Source organism: Mytilus trossulus, chromosome 3 (genome assembly GCF_036588685.1).
Source record: "Mytilus trossulus isolate FHL-02 chromosome 3, PNRI_Mtr1.1.1.hap1, whole genome shotgun sequence".
Lineage (NCBI taxonomy): Eukaryota > Metazoa > Mollusca > Bivalvia > Mytilida > Mytilidae > Mytilus > Mytilus trossulus.
Genome location: NC_086375.1, coordinates 87,163,754 through 87,168,154, shown reverse-complemented (window position 1 = coordinate 87,168,154; position 4,401 = coordinate 87,163,754). Strand labels below are relative to the sequence as shown.

General features: G+C 31.5%; 1 long non-coding RNA gene across 1 annotated transcript; it reads right to left on the bottom strand.

The window, feature by feature from the left end:
- Positions 1 to 210: 210 nt before the first annotated feature.
- Positions 211 to 2,199, bottom strand: LOC134709816 (uncharacterized). The gene is made up of 3 exons (XR_010106055.1): positions 2,149 to 2,199; positions 1,185 to 1,273; positions 211 to 461 (listed from the first exon to the last, which is right to left on the bottom strand). It is a non-coding gene; the product is annotated as an uncharacterized LOC134709816 (long non-coding RNA).
- Between the last annotated feature and the right edge of the window lie 2,202 nt (positions 2,200 to 4,401).

The following is a 4,401-nucleotide window of genomic DNA, read 5'->3' as shown; positions in this document are numbered from 1 at the left end:
ATCTATTTATTTTAGTCATTGGTGTTGTTTCATTGATGGTGTGATAATTACTTCTTTTTCTACATACAGTTTGTCAGATTAAATTACAAGAAAATTCAGACCAAACAAGCTAATTCTGTGAATGTTTTTTTATCATTAAGATATCATGATAATGTCCCAATATCAATTAAATAACAAATATATAACCTTGTTCAATCTTGTATACATGTATAAATTTATAGGATCATTTGACTGATGCTAAATGTCTTTTGTTCAAGAACAAGGAAATACAGCTTCGTTTTGTTGTTGATATTGTTTATCATATCCTGTTTTGAGAATATCATCAGATGACTTGTGAGTTTCTTGTAAGTTCATATATAAACAAAACGCCTTTAGCTGAATTCATCTCGATGTCTTTTTTCGTAGATTTTGTAGACTTAACACTCTTACTAAGTTGTCATCTGCAAATACGTCTTTGTAACCTGTAAAATAGAGACTATCCAATCAAAGGGACAGAAAACCAAACACAAATTAAGCATTATAAAATTAAATCAAATATATCTTTCCTTTCATACAATGTTTACGGTCTAAAAAAGAAAGTTCATGAAATATTACACTGGAACTCACAAAACTTGAATAAACAGAAACTGCCTATCAGCGCTACTTTTCTATGATTAATTTTTAAATTAGTATGTACTCCCTCTATACAGAGTTATAAAGTTTATTTTTACCCTGACTTTATATGGAAATGTTGACTCCTTAGTGAGTCTTTTACTTCAAATGCTATGTTCATTGTTTCTGTTAGTTCGACAAGTAATGTTCTGTGTTCTCTCCAGATACGCCAATGTTATCAGCCAATAAATACAAACGGTATTTTTTATATAAGTTAGACCGCTATTCGTTTTCCTGATTGAATTGTTTTACACTAGTAATTTTTTGGTCCCGTTATAGCTTGCTGCTCGGTATGATCCACAGCCACAGGACCTAAAGCTTGACCTATAATGGTTTACTTTTATAAATTGTTACATGGATGAAGACTTGTCTCATTGGCACACATACGACATATTCCAATATCTATTATCATGATGATATAGCCTAGAGTGCACAATGTGGCCTTAAACAAAACAAAAAAAATACCTGACTATCAATCAATTTATTAATTATCGTTCTTTTGTAATCTCTCTTTGATTTATATCATGGTTTACCTGATTTAGTTTTTTTCTAAGACTGTTGCATTATACCATTTCTTCTCCGGTTTCCTGAAGCCCATTACTTGTTCGTTCACTGCGAAATCCTCAGAAAAAATCAGAACATTATAATCATCTTTAGAATTTCACCTCTGTGTGAATGCTGCTTTTAATTTTATTAAAATAATGTTTTAAACTAGATAGGATTACAAAGATGTGGTATGATTTCTAGTGTCACATAGACGTAATATGATTTGGATGTAAGCAGCTATATTTTACTGTACAATATTCAACAACACGCAATCATATGCCGTAGTGTAAGCTTAAAAAATACGATTTAACATAATGTCAAAAAGTTAAACGTGAATATAAACGGCCGATAAATAGAAATGAAATCATAGATCACAAACAGCAGGCAAAAGGACCACTAAATTACTGATTTCAGACAGACATACAACATGTACAAATGTGGCACAACTTAACGTCAGGTAAAACGCAAACAAATATTTTTAATTAAGTGTAAAATCATTCCAGCAATGAAACATGGCTTGAAATATATTTTAGTTTATTTTTGAAGTTCACAAAAATGCAAATGTATCATGATGTTCCGGGTTTACACACCCTCCCCACTTTTTCCGAAAACTGGATCCCAACCAATTTTCCAAAAACCTGAATAGTTACACAACGTACAAATCTGAACGTAAAAATAATATAAATATATGTTTTCTTTTGAGTCATCATGTTAGAAGTGTTTCAAACAACTTAAGCTGAATTAAGCCATTGCCACTTATGAAAAACCGTGAGTGTTAAATTCTTATTATTGATATTATGTTTATAACTTTTACCTTCACAACTAGAACTATGCAATTGTCGCTATGTTCTATATGTTAATAGAAAATGAAAGAAGAACTTTGTTTCTTTTTAAAACTGTTCCCTGAATAGATTCATAGTTGTATAAAAATAATCAAATCACTTAACTCACCTTGTTTTCATGTGACTGTTTTTTGCCTTGCTAGGCTTGTCTTTTCCCTATAAAAAAAATATTCAAATTGTAAATAAAGGTTTCACATTTGTACACAGAATATTGTATTTGCAGTTTTAATTATATTATGAAAAACGACGAGAAAAAATAAACATCAATGAGTATAATCAGATATAACACATTCTGTTTCAACTTGTCGATATTCTGATTTGTCAAAGAGTATGCAAGAATCTGCTCAATAAAATATAATAATAATAATTCAGTATAATAATCTGAAGCTGAATATACTATTTTTTCAAATAGGACCAGTAACATATGCTATAGTCTGTGATCCCGGGCCACTGTTTAACCATAAGTCGAGTATAAGCTAACGCTTACGAAATAGAAGGCTGGATTAGGATGTCAGTGTTGCCGGAAGAAATCTCAGGCCGTGTTCACACCAAACGCCGAGTACAAACATGTTTACATTTGGTTTAATGTAATGAACACTAGTTTCATATTAAATTTGTTCACATCTATACACCTTGTTTAGCTTCCTGTACATGAGATTTTTTCACACTGTTAAAGTATATGTCATTTAAATGTAACAGTTCATTACGTAGAACCAAATTTTCGAACAACTTTTCAAGCAGGTAGGGAACGACCATTTGCCTTTAAAAAAGGGGGGAAAGGATTTTCCACAGTTTGATTAAAAAAGAATCGGGTCATACAGATGATTAAAATGAACAAATATTCAGAAATCAAAGTTTCTCAATACGTCATAGAGATATAGTGTTAAATACTGAATTGGTACCATAAAAGAAAACTAAATATAAACTTTCGCGGGAGAAAAAATTATGACGTATCCCCCCTTTTTTTTAGTTAAGTGGTTGCTCCTTTAAGAAAGTCATTTTGGATGATTTGCAGTAGTTTAATGATGTCTCGATTACGCACTAAAAAGTAGGGTGCATCAGCGTTCTTACATCTACGAAGAAGAAGAATTGCGATGTTAAGGACCACTATATTTCTATCTTTTCTGTGTGTTTCACATGGTATTTTTTCACCAAGGAGTATTTGGAAACGGTGGGGATAATGTTTTTTTTTTTAATTTCTAATTATATTTTAAAGGATCTGAGATACTACACAAACAAACAATTAACCTTACCCTTTTTCAGTAATGCATTTATGAGTGAATCGTTGTTTGAGTAAAGATGATGATGAGTCCTGATAAGGGGTTTATAAGCCTATGTAATATGTACACAATGGCATATCTCTATTATTCATTATATCTGTAGTGTTGATACAATTGAAGTTTAAAAAGTTCGTACAAAAATGGCTACAGAAGGGTACATAAACCTAAACCTACACAAGGCCTACATCGACTATCGACTGCATGTAGACAAAACATGATTTAAACATGGAGTTTTGTTCATGGGAACGTAATTATGAGTACTCTATGTGTGAGTTACACTAACAGAACATTGAGTTTAGGTCAATGTGAACACGGCCTCAGTACGACATACATCTTGAATATAATTGATTAATGATTTTTACCTAAGAAAAGGGCCAAACTTGGGCAAAATACTTTATATCGATCGAAAAAACAAGGAAATCGAGCATTAATTAACATTCCATAATTGTTATTTGATAATTTGAATAACAGTTAACAGAACACATATTTTCAAAATACCCGTTAACAAAAGTATGAAAATACCTAATCAACCTTGGCATTTTTAATAAATAATTATCAATATTTTTACATATAGCTTGACAAGTCCTGTCTGTTATTTTGATATAATTTGGGTCCAGCCATTTTTAAAAGGGGTTCAAACCCAGGATAAAGGGTGGGTTCCAACTTTATGTTTACCTATTCAGAAGCATTCACCGTCAAAAAGGGGGATTCCACCACCATAGATACGCCACTTGTTCCAAAAGTAGTATTTTACCGTGCGCTGTAAAAACTTTGTTTAAGCAAGAAAAGAACTAGTGTGATTTTTTAATTTGAATTTATCGTCTAAAATTCAAAGAAATTCAGAGAAAAATGTTACCCAGAGTTTATAATATATTAATAAGTTCACTGACTTGGACTTTCCCGTACTATTTATAGGATATCTGATGAGGAGTTGTTTTTATTATTAATCACATATTCTTGCTGATTTGGGACTGTGAAAAAGGAAAGAATTAATTTTCTTCGATGCGACTATCCTGTCCGATAAAGGTCTATTTCTCAATTTTGGGAAAGCGTCCCAAATTTCATCCTTCCTCCGTCAAAGT